The sequence below is a fragment of the Oncorhynchus gorbuscha genome, unplaced genomic scaffold (assembly GCF_021184085.1).
Source record: "Oncorhynchus gorbuscha isolate QuinsamMale2020 ecotype Even-year unplaced genomic scaffold, OgorEven_v1.0 Un_scaffold_2605, whole genome shotgun sequence".
Lineage (NCBI taxonomy): Eukaryota > Metazoa > Chordata > Actinopteri > Salmoniformes > Salmonidae > Oncorhynchus > Oncorhynchus gorbuscha.
In genome coordinates this window covers 3,700-22,517 of record NW_025747069.1, presented here as the reverse complement: position 1 = coordinate 22,517, position 18,818 = coordinate 3,700, and the positions used below count along the sequence as shown (strand labels likewise).

The following is an 18,818-nucleotide window of genomic DNA, read 5'->3' as shown; positions in this document are numbered from 1 at the left end:
GGTTAGGGGTCAGGGGTTATGGGTCAGGGTTAAAGGACATGTCAGTTACATACTGGCTAGGCTGTAGTGGGGTTGGGTTAGGGGTCAGGGTTAAAGGACATGTCAGTTACATACTGGCTGGGCTGCAGTGGGGTTGGGTTAGGGGTTAGGGGTCAGGGTTAAAGGACATGTCAGTTACATACTGGCTGGGCTGTAGTGGGGTTGGGTTAGGGGTCAGGGGTTAGGGTTAAAGGACATGTCAGTTACATACTGGCTGGGCTGTAGTGGGGTTGGGTTGGGGTCAGGGGTTATGGGTCAGGGTTAAAGGACATGTCAGTTACATACTGGTTGGGCTGTAGTGGAGTTGGTTATGGGTCAGGGTTAAAGGACATGTTAGTTACATACTGGCTGGGCTGTAGTGGAGTTGGTTAGGGGTCAGGGGTTATGGGTCAGGGTTAAAGGACATGTCAGTTACATACTGGCTGGGCTGTAGTGGAGTTGGGTTAGGGGTCAGGGGTCAGGGTTAAAGGACATGTCAGTTACATACTGGCTGGGCTGTAGTGGAGTTGGTTAGGGGTCAGGGGTTATGGGTCAGGGTTAAAGGACATGTCAGTTACATACTGGCTGGGCTGTAGTGGAGTTGGGTTAGGGGTCAGGGGTCAGGGTTAAAGGACATGTCAGTTACATACTGGCTGGGCTGTAGTGGGGTTGGGTTAGGGGTCAGGGTTAGGGATCAGGGGTTAGGGTTAAAGGACATGTCAGTTACATACTGGCTGGGCTGTAGTGGAGTTGGTTAGGGGTCAGGGGTTATGGGTCAGGGTTAAAGGACATGTCAGTTACATACTGGCTGGGCTGTAATGGGGTTGGTTTGGGGTCAGGGTTAAAGGACATGTCAGTTACATACTGGCTGGGCTGCAGTGGGGTTGGGTTAGGGGTCAGGGATCAGGGGTTAGGGTTAAAGGACATGTCAGTTACATACTGGCTGGGCTGTAGTAGAGTTGGTTAGGGGTCAGGGGTTATGGGTTAAAGGACATGTCAGTTACATACTGGCTGGGCTGTAGTGGGGTTGGGTTGGGGGTCAGGGGTTAGGGGTCAGGGTTAAAGGACATGTCAGTTACATACTGGCTGGGCTGCAGTGGGGTTGGGTTTGGGGTCAGGGGTTATGGGTCAGGGTTAAAGGACATGTCAGTTACATACTGGCTGGGCTGCAGTGGGGTTGGGTTAGGGGTCAGGGGTTAGGGGTTAAACGGTTAAGGTTAGGTTAACTTACATAGCGGCTAGGCTGTAAGGGACTGGGCAGGGGGAGAACTGGTTAGGGTCAGAGTTTAGGTTAACTTACATAGCGGCTGGGCTGTAGTGGGACTGGGCAGGGAGAACGGTTAGGGTCAGAGGTTAGGTTAGGTTAACTTACATAGCGGCTGGGCTGTAGTGGGACTGGGCAGGGAGAACGGTTAGGGTCAGAGTTTAGGTTAACACATAGCGGCTGGGCATGTAGTGGGACTGGGCAGGGAGAAACGGTTAGGGTCAGAGGTTAGGGTTAGGTTAACTTACATAGCTGGGGCTGGGCTGTAGTGGGACTGGGCAGGGGAGAACGGTTAGGGTCAGAGTTTAGGTTAACTTACATAGCGGCTGGGCTGTAGTGGGACTGGGCAGGGGAGAACGGTTAGGGTCAGAGGTTAGGGTTAGGTTAACTTACATAACGGCCTGGGCTGTAGTGGGACTGGGCAGGGGAGAACAGTTAGGGTCAGAGGTTAGGTTAGTTAACTTACATAGCGGCTGAGCTGTAGTGGGACTAGGCAGGTGAGAACGGTTAGGGTCAGAGGTTAGGGTTAGGTTAACTTACATAGCGGCTGGGCTGTAGTGGACTGGGCAGGGGAGAACGGTTAGGGTCAGAGGTTAGGGGTTAGGTTGCTTACATAGCGGCTGGGCTGTAGTGTGGACTGGGCAGGGGGAAACGGGTTAGGGTCAGAGGTTAGGTTAACTTACATAGCGGCTGGGCTGTAGTGGGACTGGGGCAGGGGAGAACGGTTAGGGTCAGAGGTTGCGGTTAACTTACCAGCGGCTGGGCTGTAGTGGGACTGGGCAGGGGAGAACGGTTTTAGGGTCAGAGGTTAGGTTAACTTACATAGCTGCTGGGCTGTAGTGGGACTGGGCAGAGAAAGTCCTCAGTGAAGTTGAGCGTTACACATGTCAGTACTACAGCAGCAGAAGTGATACGTCCCATTCTGGATCTGAGGAGGCAGGTTGGTTACCACGTTAGTCGTCCCGACACTCCCTGCTGGTCGCTGGCAAGGGTGAGTCCAGCAACCTAGAGGTGACAGGAGGGAGGGGAGTGATGGGGAGAAAGAGAGGCAGTATCTCAGTGCTTCAGTGGACCTTGCTGATCCAGCAGGCAGATGTCCCCGGGAGAGAATTCATACAGTACCAGTCATCAGTCTGGACACACCTACAGTACCAGTCAACAGTCTGGACACACCTACAGTACCAGTCAACAGTCTGGACACACCTACAGTACCAGTCAACAGTCTGGACACCTACAGTACCAGTCTGGACACACCTACAGTACCAGTCAACAGTCTGGACACACCTACAGTACCAGTCAACAGTCTGGACACACCTACAGTACCAGTCTGGACACACCTACAGTACCAGTCAACAGTCTGGACACACCTACAGTACCAGTCAACAGTCTGGACACACCTACAGTACCAGTCAACAGTCTGGACACACCAACAGTACCAGTCTGGACACACCTACAGTACCAGTCAACAGTCTGGACACACCTACAGTACCAGTCAACAGTCTGACACACCAACAGTACCAGTCAATAGTCTGGACACACCTACAGTACCAGTCTGGACACACCTACAGTACCAGTCAACAGTCTGACACACCCAGTATCAGTCAACAGTCTGACTCAACAGTACCAGTCAACAGTCTGACACACCTACAGCACCAGTCAACAGTCTGGACACACTACAGTACCAGTCTGACACACCTACAGTACCAGTCAACAGTCTGGACACACCTACAGTACCAGTCTGGACACACCTACAGTGGCCAGTCTGACACACCTACCATTACAGGGGTTTTCTTTATTTAATATTTTCTGCCATAGACTAGTAGTGACTAGTAGTGACTAGTAGTGACTAGTAGTGAAGACATCAGAACTATTAAATAAAACATATGGAATCATGTGTGTGTGGTGCTGGGTTAGTTGTAGACTTGAAAGGCTAGTTGTAGACTGTGTGTGTGCTGCTTAGTTGTAGACTGTGTGTGGTGCTGGGTTAGTTGTAGACTGTGTGTGGTGCTGGGTTAGGGTTAGTTGTAGACTGTGTGTGGTGCTGGGGGTTAGTTGTAGACTGTGTGTGGTGCTGGGTTAGTTGTAGACTGTGTGTGGTGCTGGGTTAGTTGTAGACTGTGTGTGGTGCTGGGTTGTTGAGACTGTGTGTGGTGCTGTTGCTGTAGACTGTGTGTGGTGCTGGGTTAGTTGTAGACTGTGTGTGGTGCTGGGTTAGTTGTAGACTGTGTGTGGTGCTGGGTTAGTTGTAGACTGTGTGTGGTGCTGGGTTAGTTGTAGACTGTGTGTGGTGCTGTTTAGTTGTAGACTGTGTGTGGTGCTGGGTTAGTTGTAGACTGTGTGTGGTGCTGGGTTAGTGGTAGACTGTGTGTGGTGCTGGGTTAGTTGTAGACTGTGTGGTGCTGCTGTAGACTGTGTGTGGTGCTGGGTTAGTTGTAGACTGTGTGTGGTGCTGGGTTAGTTGTAGACTGTGTGTGGTGTTGGGTTAGTTGTAGACTGTGTGTGGTGCTGGGTTAGGGTTAGTTGTAGACTGTGTGTGTGCTGGGTTAGTAGTTATTGTAGACTGTGTGTGGTGCTGGGTTAGTTGTAGACTGTGTGTGGTGCTGGGTTAGTTGTAGACTGTGTGTGGTGCTGTTAGTTGTAGACTGTGTGTGGTGCTGGGTTAGTGGTAGACTGTGTGTGGTGCTGGGTTATGGTGACTGTGTGTGGTGCTGGGTTAGTTGTAGACTGTGGGGAAAGGTTAGGTTAGTTGTAGACTGTGTGTGGTGCTGGGTTAGGGTTAGTTGTAGACTGTGTGTGTGCTGGGTTAGTTGTAGACTGTGTGTGGTGCTAGGGGTTGTAGACTGTGTGTGGTGCTGGGTTAGTTGTAGACTGTGTGTGGTGCTGGGTTAGTTGTAGACTGTGTGTGGTGCTGGGTTAGTTGTAGACTGTGTGTGGTGCCTGGGTTAGTTGTAGACTGTGCATGGTGCTGGGTTAGTTGTAGACTGTGTGTGGTGTTGGGTTAAGGTTAGTTGTAGACTGTGTGTGGTGCTGGGTTAGTTGTAGACTGTGTGTGGTGCTGGGTTAGTTGTAGACTGTGTGTGGTGCTGGGTTAGTAGTAGACTGTGTGGTGCTGGGTTAGTTGTAGACTGTGTGGTGCTGGGTTAGTTGTAGACTGTGTGTGGTGCTAGGTTAGTTGTAGACTGTGTGTGGTGCTGGGTTAGCTGTAGACTGTGTGGTGCTAAGAAGGTAGACTGTGTGTGTGGTGCTGGGTTATTGTAGACTGTGTGGTGCTAGGGTTAGTTGTAGACTGTGTGTGGTGCTGGGTTAGTTGTATACTGTGTGTGATGCTGGGTTAGTTGTAGACTGTGTGTGGTGCTGGGTTGGGGTTAGTTGTAGACTGTGTGGTGCTGGGTTAGTTGTAGACTGTGTGTGGTGCTGGGTTAGTTGTAGACTGTGTGTGGTGCTGGGTTAGTTGTAGACTGTGTGTGGTGCTGGGTTGCTGTAGACTGTGTGTGGTGCTGGGTTAGGGTTAGCTGTAGACTGTGTGTGGTGCTGGGTTAGGGTTAGTTGTAGACTGTGTGTGGTGCTGGGTTAGTTGTAGACTGTGTGTGGTGCTGGGTTAGTTGTAGACTGTGTGTGGTGCTGGGTTAGTTGTAGACTGTGTGTGGTGAAAGGTTAGTTGTAGACTGTGTGTGTGCCAGGTTAGGGTTAGTTGTAGACTGTGGTGCTGGGTTAGTGGTAGATTGTGTGGTGCTGGGTTAGTTGTAGACTGTGTGGGCTGGGTTAGTTGTAGACTGTGTGTGGTGCTGGGTTAGTTGTAGACTGTGTGTGGTGCTGGGTTAGGGTTAGTAGACTGTGTGTGGTGCTGGGTTAGTTGTAGACTGTGTGTGGTGCTGGGTTAGTGGTAGACTGTGTGTGTGGTGCTGGGTTAGTTGTAGACTGTGTGTGGTGCTGGGTTAGTGGTAGACTGTGTGGTGCTGGGTTAGTGGTAGACTGTGTGGTGCTGGGTTAGTGGTAGACTGTGTGGTGCTGGGTTAGGGTTAGTTGCAGACTGTCACCTTGTTTGACCAGCCTGGACGTCTCCAGGAGGACTCTTTCCCAAAAGGCCGAAGCAGTGAGATCCTTTAGAGCAGTGGATGGTGGTGTTCTCGGGGGAAACCCGTCCCTCCCCACCGCCACGCGCTCCATCTCCCCACTGCTGTTGCTGCTCAGAAGGCACACTCTCTCCATCTGCTGGTCAGCTGAGGGGAGGAGGAGCGGATTCATTCCTCATTCAGCAAACAGAGATGGCTTCAAGAAACACTGCGAAACACATGAGACAGTACGCAATCAGACCAGAACAACCTCCCCCCGACCGCCCCCCACCACCAACCATGTCTAATCAGACCACTACAGCCTCCCCCTACCACCAACCCATCTCTAATCAGACCAGAACAACCTCCCCCCTACCACCAACCCATCTCTAATCAGACCACTACAGCCTCCCCCACCACCAACCCATGTCTAATCAGACCACTACAGCCTCCCTACCACCAACCCATTCTAATCAGACCACTACAGCCTCCCCTACCACCAACCCATCTCTAATCAGACCAATACAGCCCCCCCCGACCTCCCCCACCACCAACCCATCTCTTCTAATCAGACCACTAGCAGCCTCCCCCACCACCAACCCATCTCTAATCAGACCACTACAGCCTCCCCCCACCACCAACCCATCTCTAATCAGACCACTAAGCAACCTCCTCCACCACCAACCCATCTCTAATCAGACCACTACAGCCTCCCCCACCACCAACCCATCTCTAATCAGACCACTACAGCCTCCCCTGACCTCCCCCACCACCAACCCATCTCTAATCAGACCACTACAGCCTCCCCCCGGACCACCAACCCATCTCTAATCAGACCACTACAGCCTCCCCGGACCGCCCCCACCACCAACCCATCTCTAATCAGACCACTACAACCTTCCCCCCGACCTCCCCCCACCACCAACCCATCTCTAATCAGACCACTACAGCCTCCCCGACCACCAACCCATCTGTAATCAGACCACTACAGCCTCCCCCGACCACCAACCCATCTCTAATCAGACCACTACAGCCTCCCACCGACCGCCCCCACCACCAACCCATCTCTTCTATAATCAGACCACTACAGCCTCCCCCCACCACCAACCCATCTCTTCTCTAATCAGACCACTACAGCCTCTCTTCTCTAACCCTGGTCCTCCTCCTACTACTATCACTCTGGTCCTCCTCCTCCTCCTACTACATTAACCCTGGTCCTCCTCCTCCTACTACAACATTAACCCTGGTCCTCCTCCTCCTACTACTACATTAACCCTGGTCCTCCTCCTCCTACTACTACATTAACCCTGGTCCTCCTCCTCCTACTACATTAACCCTGGTCCTCCTCCTCCTACTACATTAACCCTGGTCCTCCTCCTCCTACTACATTAACCCTGGTCCTCCTCCTCCTACTACATTAACCCTGGTCCTCCTACTCCTCCTACATTAACCCTGGTCCTCCTCCTCCTACTACATTAACCCTGGTCCTCCTCCTACTACATTAACCCTGGTCCTCCTCCTCCTCCTACTACTACTACTACATTAACCCTGGTCCTCCTCCTACTACTACATTAACCCTGGTCCTCCTCCTCCTACTACTACTACATTAACCCTGGTCCTCCTCCTACTACTACATTAACCCTGGTCCTCCTCCTACTACTACATTAACCCTGGTCCTCCTACTACTACTACTACATTAACCCTGGTCTACTGTGTTTCAGGGTTAGAGACAGGGTTAGAGTCAGGTTTAGAGACAGGAGTAGAGTCAGGGTCAGAGTCAGGGTCAGAGTCAGAGTCAGGGTCAAAGACAGGGTTAGAGTCAGGGTTAGAGTCAGGGTTAGAGTGAGGGGAGTATTTCTCTATGGGTCAGGGTTAGAGTCAGGGTTAGAGTGAGGGGAGTATTTCTCTATGGGTCAGGGTTAGTCAGGGTTAGAGTGAGGGGAGTATTCCTCTATAGGTCAGGGTTAGAGTGGAGGGGAGTATTCCTCTGAGTCAGGGTTAGAGTGAGGAGTATTCCTCTATGGGTCAGGGTTAGAGTGAGGGGAGTATTCCTCTATAGGTCAGGGTTAGAGTCAGGGTTAGAGTGAGGGGGTATTCCTCTATGGGTCAGGGTTAGAGTGAGGGGAGTATTCCTCTATGGGTCAGGGTTAGAGTCAGGGTTAGAGTGAGGGGAGTATTCCTCTATAGGTCAGGGTTAGAGTGAGGGAGTATTCCTCTATGGGTCAGGGTTAGAGTGAGGGCGTATTCCTCTTTGGGTCAGGGTTAGAGTGAGGGAGTATTCCTCAATGGGTCAGGGTTAGAGTGAGGGGAGTATTCCTCTATAGGTCAGGGTTAGAGTGAGGGGAGTATTCCTCTATAGGTCAGGGTTAGAGTGAGGGGAGTATTCCTCTATAGGTCAGGGTTAGAGTGAGGGGAGTATTCCTCTATAGGTCAGGGTTAGAGTGAGGGGAGTATTCCTCTATAGGTCAGGGTTAGAGTGAGGGGAGTATTCCTCTATGGGTCAGGGTTAGAGTGAGGGGAGTATTCCTCTATGGATCAGGATGTTCATTGGACCAGAGCAGCAGTGTGTTTACCCATGGCCCAGTTATTTGCTAATCTCTACCCCCCTCGCTCCCCGTCCCCTTCCTCACCGCGGCCTCACTAGCGAAAAACAACAACAGCCTGATTTATTTTTTCTTTCTCCCTCGCCCAGTGATGGACGTCGTGTGTTCTACAGTCAGAAGGGATCAGTGCTCGGTCAGACTCTCCTCTCCTCTACAAGGTTCCACATTGGAAATACATCACATTATAGACTAATGAAATATCCTACTGGAAATACATCACATTATGGACTAATGAAATATCCTGAACTGGAAATACATCACATTATAGACTAATGAAATATCCTACTGGAAATACATCACATTATGGACTAATGAAATATCCTACTGGAAATACATCACATTATGGACTAATGAAATATCCTACTGGAAATACATGGTAGGGGAGGGGCATAATGGTAGGGGAGAGGGGCATAATGGTAGGGGAGAGGGGCATAATGGTGGGGGAGAGGGGCATAATGGTGGGGGAGAGGGGCATAATGGTCGGGGAGAGGGGCATAATGGTGGGGAGAGGAGCATAATGGTGGGGGAGAGGAGCATAATGGTGGGGGAGGAGGCATAATGGTCGGGGAGAGGGGCATAATGGTGGGGGAGGGAGGCATAATGGTGGGGGGAATGGTGGGGGAAGGGGCATAATGGTGGGGGAGAGGGGCATAATGGTGGGGGAGAGGGGCATAATGGTGGGGGAGAGGGGCATAATGGTGGGGGAGAGGGGCATAATGGTGGGGGGAGAGGGGCATAATGGTGGGGAGAGGGGCATAATGGTGGGGGAGATGGGCATAACGGTCGGGGAGAGGGGCATAATGGTGGGGGAGAGGGGCATAATGGTGGGGGAGAGGGGCATAATGGTCGGGGAGAGGGGCATAATGGTGGGGGAGAGGGGCATAATGGTCAGGGAGAGGGGCATAATGGTCAGGGAGAGGGGCATAATGGTCGGGAGATGGGCATAACGGTCTGGGAGAGGGGCATAACGGTCGGGGAGAGGGGCATAATGGTCAGGGAGAGGGGCATAATGGTGGGGAAGAGGGGCATAATGGTCGGGGAGAGGGGCATAATGTTGGGGGAGAGGGGCATAATGGTGGGGGAGGGGGATAACGGTGGGGGCATAGGGGCATAACGGTCGGGGAGAGGGGCATAATGGTGGGGAGAGGGGCATAACGGTCGGGGAGAGGGGCATAATGGTGGGGGAGAGGGGCATAATGGTGGGGGAGAGGGGCATAATGGTCAGGGAGAGGGGCATAATGGTCGGGGAGATGGGCATAACGGTCGGGGAGAGGGGCATAACGGTCAGGGAGAGGGGCATAATGGTGGGGGAGAGGGGCATAATGGTGGGGGAGAGGGGCATGGGGGAGAGGGGCATAATGGTGGGGAGAGGGGCATAACGGTGGGGAGAGGGGCATAATGGTCGGGAGAGGGGCATAATGGTGGGGGAGAGGGCATAATGGTCGGGGGAGATGGGCATAACGTTCGGGGAGAGGGCATAATGGTCGGGAGAGGGGCATAATGGTCGGGAGAGGGGCATAATGGTCGGGGAGAGGGGCATAATGGTCGGGAAGAGGGGCATAATGGTCGGGGAGAGGGGCATAACGGTCGGGGAGAGGGGCATAATGGTCGGGGAGAGGGGCATAATGGTGGGGGAGAGGGCATAATGGTCGGGAGATGGGCATAACGTTCGGGGAGAGGGCATAATGGTCGGAAAGAGGGGAGGTGATGGATTTTATTGAAGCAGGGCTGGGGGTGTCTAATCTGTCCCTCTGCTCTCTCGGGTCTGTCTGGGTTAAGGCTGGACTGCAGACGTGATAATCCTCCTGATTAGAGCCAGTGTAGCCCTAAACCAGACTGAGCCTCAGAGTTACATTTTTCTATGGAAAATTGGGATCCTTAACTATAAGAAAAATCCCCAAACACAAAACAAAACAAAGATAATTAGATGCAGAAAGTAAATAGCATGGTGGGTCAATTTGTGTAACAACTAAGATGCTCCACTTGTCTGCTCTTTTGGTGCCCTGACTACCATGGTGTGAACAGTGTGAAGCAAACCCGTACGCATGAACAGACACTGTGTGTTCTTCAAGTGTTGCATCTCACTCATCTCAAAATCCAAGCCTATTCATTGATGACATGACCTGCTTTACTGAAGTTGGGAGACATTGCAAGCCAAGAAATTGCAAGATATAGCTAAGCTGATATATCAGTATAGGCAGGTCTATCTATCAGTATAGCCAGGTCTATCTATCAGTATAGGCAGGTCTATATATCAGTATAGGCAGGTCTATCTATCAGTATAGGCAGCACCAATTGGGCCAGATGGGCTCTCGTTCCTCAGCCTGGCTGAAGGAGAGTTATTAGGTTCTAGTTGGGCCAGATGGGCTCTCGTTCCTCAGCCTGGCTGAAGGAGAGTTATTAGGTTCTAGTTGGGCCAGATGGGCTCTCATTCCTCAGCCTGGCTGAAGGAGAGTTATTAGGTTCTAGTTGGGCCAGATGGGCTCTCGTTCCTCAGCCTGGCTGAAGGAGAGAGTTATTAGGTTCTAGTTGGGCCAGATGGGCTCTCGTTCCTCAGCCTGGCTGAAGGAGAGAGTTATTAGGTTCCTCAGCCTGGCTGAAGGAGAGGGCCAGATGGGCCAGATCTCGTTCCTCAGCCTGGCTGAAGGAGAGTTATTAGGTTCTAGTTGGGCCAGATGGGCTCTCATTCCTCAGCCTGGCTGAAGGAGAGTTATTAGGTTCTAGTTGGGCCAGATGGCTGTTCCTCAAGCTGAAGGAGAGTTATTAGGTTCTAGTTGGGCCAGATGGGCTCTCGTTCCTCAGCCTGGCTGAAGGAGAGTTATTAGGTTCTAGTTGGGCCAGATGGGCTCTCGTTCCTCAGCCTGGTTGAAGGAGAGTTATTAGGTTCTAGTTGGGCCAGATGGGCTCTCGTTCCTCAGCCTGGCTGAAGGAGAGTTATTAGGTTCTAGTTGGGCCAGATGGGCTCTCGTTCCTCAGCCTGGCTGAAGGAGAGTTATTAGGTTCTAGTTGGGCCAGATGGGCTCTCGTTCCTCAGCCTGGCTGAAGGGAGAGTTATTAGGTTCTAGTTGGGCCAGATGGGCTCTCGTTAGGTTCTCAGCCTGGCTGAAGGAGAGTTATTAACATTCTCTTACTGCAAATCACAGTTATGAAGTGAGATGAGCTGCTGGAATGTTGACTCAACCAATCACAGCTCAGCTTTCTCCATCTCTCTCTCTTTCTTTCCCACTCTGTCTGTCCCTCTCGCTCTCTCTCCGAGTAATTCTTCCTCGTGTAACCTGCTGAGTGAGTAGCTGTCTTCCAGGCCTCTAAAAAAATGGTCACCATTTCAATTGATTTCCAGTCAGGCTAATTTTACTACTCGACCATGAAGCTAGACAGAATATGTATGATAACAGACTAGGGGGACAGGGTAGGACAGTGGAGACAGAATATGTATGATAACAGACTAGGGGGACAAGGTAGGACAGTGGAGACAGAATATGTATGATAACAGACTAGGGGGACAGGGTAGGACAGTGGAGACAGACAGGGTGCGGTAGTGTAGACAGACAGGGTACGGTAGTGTAGACAGACAGGGTACGGTAGTGTAGACAGACGGTAGGTAGACAGACAAGGTACGGCAGTGTAGACAGACAGGCAGTGTAGGACAGACAGAAGTTACTACTTCGGGTTGGAGTGAGCGGTCGCATCGGCATTTCGCTCCGCAGGTAGTATAACTTTTTCATTACATTTCATTACATTTCATTATAGTACAACGGTTTGATTTGTCTAATCTTAGCAATTTCTTCTTAGCTAGCTACATAGCCGTCTTTGTATCAAAGATAATTGCGGAATTATCGTATTTCGTCGATCCTAACGTAGTCTACACTGCTATTTGCCCAGCAGCTAGCCAGCTAGCAAACGTCCACCGGTTAGCAGCACTGTAGAAACTATTACACTCAACTGAACGACTTGATTAGTGTAGTGTTAGCTAGCTACATAGCTATCTTTGCTGTCTTCGTATCCAAGATAATTGTGTAGTTTAGAGTGTATTGTCTTAGAGTGATTATCTTAATTTACCGAGGTTAGCTAGCCAGCTATTTGTCGTCCTTAACGTAGGTGACTCTGCTAGCTAGCCAACAGCTAGCCAACGTCTTCCGAATAGAACTTCGCACTCAACAACCCGGTCGCATTCACAGGTAGTATCACATTTTCATTTCATTTCATTACAGTACAATGGTTTGATTTGTTTGATCGTAGCTAGCTACATAGCTAGCTACATAGCCGTCTTTGTATCAAAGATAATTGTGTAGTCTAGAGCGATTTTCTAGGTTAGCTAGCCAGCTATTGTCGTTCTCTTAACGCAACGTAACGTAAACAACACTGCTAGCTAGCTAGCTAGCCCCGAATAGCAGCACTGAAGAAACTATTACACTCAACGGAACGACTTGATTAGTGTAGTGTCAACAACGCAGCCACTGCCAGCTAGCCTACAAAGTCAACAACGCAGCCACTGCCAGCTAGCCTACTTCAGCAGTACTGTATCATTTTAATCATTTTAGTCAATAAGATTCTTGCTACGTATGCTTAACTTTCTGAACATTCGAGACGTGTAGTCCACTTGTCATTCCAATCTCCTTTGCATTAGCGTAGCCTCTTCTGTAGCCTGTCAACTATGTGTCTGTCTATCCCTGTTCTCTCCTCTCGGCACAGACCATACAAACGCTCCACACCGCGTGGCCGCGCCCACCCTAATCTGGTGGTCCCTGCGCGCACGACCCACGTGGAGTTCCAGGTCTCCGGTAGCCTCTGGAACTGCCGATCTGCGGCCAACAAGGCAGAGTTCATCTCAGCCTATGCCTTCCCTCCAGTCCCTCGACTTCTTGGCACTGACGGAAACATGGATCACCACAGATAACACTGCTACTCCTACTGCTCTCTCTTCGTCCGCCCACGTGTTCTCGCACACCCCGAGAGCTTCTGGTCAGCGGGGTGGTGGCACCGGGATCCTCATCTCTCCCAAGTGGTCATTCTCTCTTTCTCCCCTTACCCATCTGTCTATCGCCTCCTTTGAATTCCATGCTGTCACAGTTACCAGCCCTTTCAAGCTTAACATCCTTATCATTTATCGCCCTCCAGGTTCCCTCGGAGAGTTCATCAATGAGCTTGATGCCTTGATAAGCTCCTTTCCTGAGGACGGCTCACCTCTCACAGTTCTGGGCGACTTTAACCTCCCCACGTCTACCTTTGACTCTTTCTCTCTGCCTCTTCTTTCCACTCCTCTCCTCTTTTGACCTCACCCTCTCACCCTCCCCCCCTACTCACAAGGCAGGCAGTACGCTCGACCTCATCTTTACTAGATGCTGGTCTTCCACTAACTTCATTGCAACTCCCTTCCAAGTCTCCGACCACTACCTTGTATCCCTTTCCTCTCGCTCTCATCCAACACCTCCCACATTGCCCCTACTCGGATGGTATCGCGCCGTCCCAACCTTCGCTCTCTCTCCCCCGCTACTCTCTCCTCTTCCATCCTATCATCTCTTCCTCTGCTCAAACCTTCTCCAACCTATCTCCTGATTCTGCCTCCTCAACCCTCCTCTCCTCCCTTTCTGCATCCTTTGACTCTCTATGTCCCCTATCCTCCAGGCCGGCTCGGTCCTCCCCTCCCGCCCCGTGGCTCGACGACTCATTGCGAGCTCACAGAACAGGGCTCCGGGCAGCCGAGCGGAAATGGAGGAAAACTTGCCTCCCTGCGGACCTGGCATCCTTTCACTCCCTCCTCTCTACATTTTCCTCCTCTGTCTCTGCTGCTAAAGCCATTTTCTACCACTCTAAATTCCAAGCATCTGCCTCTAACCCTAGGAAGCTCTTTGCCACCTTCTCCTCCCTCCTGAATCCCCCCCCCTCCTCCCTCTCTGCAGATGACTTCGTCAACCATTTTGAAAAGAAGGTCGACGACATCCGATCCTCGTTTGCTAAGTCAAACGGCACCGCTGGTTCTGCTCACACTGCCCTACCCTGTGCTCTGACCTCTTTCTCCCTCTCTCCAGATGAAATCTCGCGTCTTGTGACGGCCGGCCGCCCAACAACCTGCCCGCTTGACCCTATCCTCCCTCTCTTCTCCAGACCATTTCCGGAGACCTTCTCCCTTACCTCACCTCGCCATCAACTCATCCCTGACCGCTGGCTACGTCCCTTCCGTCTTCAAGAGAGCGAGAGTTGCACCCTTCTGAAAAAACCTACACTCGATCCCTCCGATGTCAACAACTACAGACCAGTATCCCTTCTTTCTTTTCTCTCCAAACTCTTGAACGTGCCGTCCTTGGCCAGCTCTCCCCATCTCTCTGAATGACCTTCTTGATCCAAATCAGTCAGGTTTCAAGACTAGTCATTCAACTGAGACTGCTCTTCTCTGTATCACGGAGGCGCTCTGCACTGCTAAAGCTAACTCTCTCCTCTGCTCATCCTCTAGACCTATCGGCTGCCTTCGATACTGTGAATCATCAGATCCTCCTCTCCACCCTCTCCGAGTTGGGCATCTCCGGCGCGGCCCACGCTTGGATTGCGTCCTACCTGACAGGTCGCTCCTACCAGGTGGCGTGGCGAGAATCTGTCTCCTCACCACGCTCTCACCACTGGTGTCCCCCAGGGCTCTGTTCTAGGCCCTCTCCTATTCTCGCTATACACCAAGTCACTTGGCTCTGTCATAACCTCACATGGTCTCTCCTATCATTGCTATGCAGACGACACACAATTAATCTTCTCCTTTCCCTTCTGATGACCAGGTGGCGAATCGCATCTCTGCATGTCTGGCAGACATATCAGTGTGGATGACGGATCACCACCTCAAGCTGAACCTCGGCAAGACGGAGTTGCTCTTCCTCCCGGGAAGGACTGCCCGTTCCATGATCTCGCCATCACGGCTGACAACTCCATTGTGTCCTCCTCCCAGAGCGCTAAGAACCTTGGCGTGATCCTGGACAACACCCTGTCGTTCTCAACTAACATCAAGGCGGTGGCCTGTTCCTGTAGGTTCATGCTCTACAACATTCGCAGAGTACGACCCTGTCTCACACAGGAAGCGGCGCAGGTCCTAATCCAGGCACTTGTCATCTCCCGTCTGGATTACTGCAACTCGCTGTTGGCTGGGCTCCCTGCCTGTGCCATTAAACCCCTACAACTCATCCAGAACGCCGCAGCCCGTCTGGTGTTCAACCTTCCCAAGTTCTCTCACGTCACCCCGCTCCTCCGCTGTCTCCACTGGCTTCCAGTTGAAGCTCGCATCCGCTACAAGACCATGGTGCTTGCCTACGGAGCTGTGAGGGGAACGGCACCTCAGTACCTCCAGGCTCTGATCAGGCCCTACACCCAAACAAGGGCACTGCGTTCATCCACCTCTGGCCTGCTCGCCTCCCTACCACTGAGGAAGTACAGTTCCCGCTCAGCCCAGTCAAAACTGTTCGCTGCTCTGGCCCCCAATGGTGGAACAAACTCCCTCACGACGCCAGGACAGCGGAGGCAATCACCACCTTCCGGAGACACCTGAAACCCCACCTCTTTAAGGAATACCTAGGATAGGATAAGTAATCCTTCTCACCCCCTTTAAGATTTAGATGCACTATTGTAAAGTGAGTGTAGTGTTTACAGACAGGGTACGGCGGTGTAGACAGACAGGGTACGGCAGTGTAGATAGACAGGGTACGGTAGTGTAGACAGTCAGGGTATTGTAGTGTAAAACCTGCAGAACAAGACACACACACACACACACACACACACACACACACACACACACACACACACACACACACACACACACACACACACACACACACACACACACACACACACACACACACACACACACACACACACACACACACACACACACACACACACACACACACCTCCCACGCTTCATCAAAGAGCAGGCTAAATGACAGGACAGGAAATGGGGAGGAAACAGACAGCTAGACATTCTGAGTGTTCCATCACCTGATCACCACTCCATTCTTAAACTAGTTTTATATTTCTCCTTTGCTCTCTTGATGCTTTCCCATCCTCCCATCTCTCTTTCTTTCCCCATCCGCTCTCTCTCTCTTTCCCATCCTCTCTCTCTCTTTCCCATCCGCCTCTCTCTTTCCCCATCCTCTCTCTCTCTTTCCCATCCTCCTCTCTCTCTCTTTCCCATCCTCTCTCTCTCTTTCCATCCATCGCTCTCCCTCTCTCTCTTTCCCATCCCCTCTCTCTCTCTCTTTCCCATCTGCTCTCCTTTTCCCATCCCTCTCTCTCTCTCTCTCTCTCTCCCATCCTCTCTCTCTCTTTCCCATCTGCTCTCTCTCCCTCTTCCCATCTGCTCTCTCCATCTTTCCCATCCTCTCTCTCTCTCTCCATCCTCTCTCTCCCATCCCTGCTCTCTTCCTCGCTTCCCATCTGTTCTCTCTCTCGCTACCCATCTGCTCTTTCTCCCATCTGCTCTCTCTCTCTCCCATCTGCTCTCTCTCTCTCTCTCCCATCTGCTCTCTCTCTCCCATCTGCTCTCTCTCCCCCATCTGCTCTTTCTCTCCCATCTGCTCTCTCTCCCATCTGCTCTCTCTCTCTCTCCCATCTCCCATCTCCCATCTCTCTCTCCCATCTGCTCTCTCTCCCATCTCTCCCATCTGCTCTCTCTCTCCCATCTGCTCTCTCTCTCCCATCTGCCCCTCTCCCCCATCTGCTCTCTCTCTCCCATCTGCTCTCTTCCCTCTCCCCATCTGCTCTATCTCTCTCTCCCCCATCTCTCTCTCTCTCTCTCCCATCTGCTCTCTCTCTCTCCCATCTGCTCTCTCTCCCTCTCCCATCTCTCTCTCCCCATCTGCTCTCTCTCCTCTCATCTCTCTCTCTCTCCCATCTCTCTCTCTCTCTCTCTCTCCCATCTGCTCTCTCTCCCATCCTCTGCTCTCTCTCTCCCATCTGCTCTCTCTCCCATCTGCTCTCTCTCTCTCTCCCCCATCTGCTCTCTCTCTCTCTCTCTCTCCCATCTGCTCTCTCTCTCTCTCCCATCTGCTCGCTCCCATCTGCTCTCTCTCTCTCTCTCCCATCTCTCCTCTCTCTCCCATCTGCTCTCTCTCCTCTCTCCTCTCTTATCTCTCAAGGTTTTCCAGAAGCTTTCCTCTCTTATCTGTCAAGGTGTTCCAGAAGCTAGGCATCAACCCAAAGTCTAGAGCAGGGAGGTGCAACTTGTTCCTGTAGCTCTACAGTGTAGACCCATCTGTTTCTATAACTAACCCATGAGGAGAACACAGGGGGCCCTGTAGCTCTACAGTGTAGACTCCTAGTATGTTTCTATAACCAACCCATGAGGAGAACACAGGGGGCCCTGTAGCTCTACAGTGTAGACTCCTAGTGTGTTTCTATAACCAACCCATGAGGAGAACACAGGGGGCCCTGTAGCTCTACAGTGTAGACTCCTAGTATGTTTCTATAACCAACCCATGAGGAGAACACAGGGGGCCCTGTAGCTCTACAGTGTAGACTCCTAGTATGTTTCTATAACCAACCCATGAGGAGAACACAGGGGGCCCTGTAGCTCTACAGTGTAGACTCCTAGTATGTTTCTATAACCAACCCATGAGGAGAACACACAGGGGGCCCTGTAGCTCTACAGTGTAGACTCCTAGTATGTTTCTATAACCAACCCATGAGGAGAACACAGGGGCCCTGTAGCTCTACAGTGTAGACTCCTAGTGTTTCTATAACCAACCCATGAGGAGAACACAGGGGGCCCTGTAGCTCTACAGTGTAGACTCCTAGTATGTTTCTATAACCAACCCATGAGGAGAACACAGGGGGCCCTGTAGCTCTACAGTGTAGACTCCTAGTGTGTTTCTATAACCAACCCATGAGGAGAACACAGGGGGCCCTGTAGCTCTACAGTGTAGACTCCTAGTATGTTTCTATAACCAACCCATGAGGAGAACACAGGGGGCCCTGTAGCTCTACAGTGTAGACTCCTAGTATGTTTCTATAACCAACCCATGAGGAGAACACAGGGGGCCCTGTAGCTCTACAGTGTAGACTCCTAGTGTGTTTCTATAACCAACCCATGAGGAGAACACAGGGGGCCCTGTAGCTCTACAGTGTAGACTCCTAGTATGTTTCTATAACCAACCCATGAGGAGAACACAGGGGGCCCTGTAGCTCTACAGTGTAGACTCCTAGTATGTTTCTATAACCAACCCATGAGGAGAACACAGGGGCCCTGTAGCTCTACAGTGTAGACTCTAGTATGTTTCTATAACCAACCCATGAGGAGAACACAGGGGGCCCTGTAGCTCTACAGTGTAGACTCCTAGTATGTTTCTATAACCAACCCATGAGGAGAACACAGGGGGCCCTGTAGCTCTACAGTGTAGACTCCTAGTATGTTTCTATAACCAACCCATGAGGAGAACACAGGGGGCCCTGTAGCTCTACAGTGTAGACTCCTAGTATGTTTCTATAACCAACCCATGAGGAGAACACAGGGGGCCCTGTAGCTCTACAGTGTAGACTCTAGTGTGTTTCTATAACCAACCCATGAGGAGAACACAGGGGGCCCTGTAGCTCTACAGTGTAGACTCTAGTGTGTTTCTATAACCAATAAATGCACCACCTGAAACTGGACATTTTTAGAAGATATACTTTTCCACCAACCTTAACTTGGCGATACTATCTTCATCCGAATCAAAACACAACCTGTCCTGTAACTCCCAGTAATGAAAACCAAAAGTATCTGGTTCAATCACATGCTGTGGTGTCAACAACCTGTAGCTGGCTAGACCAGTATACCTGATATGGACCACCGTGTACTGACTGTATCCGAGCTATATAGACGTTCAATAGTTATTATCTCATAGTGTTGCGCAACTAAACTATCCAGAACAG

At 51.4% G+C, this 18,818-nt stretch overlaps 1 pseudogene; it reads right to left on the bottom strand.

The window, feature by feature from the left end:
* Positions 1 to 5,678, bottom strand: part of LOC124026115 — a 32,288-nt pseudogene extending 26,610 nt beyond the window's left edge.
* Between the last annotated feature and the right edge of the window lie 13,140 nt (positions 5,679 to 18,818).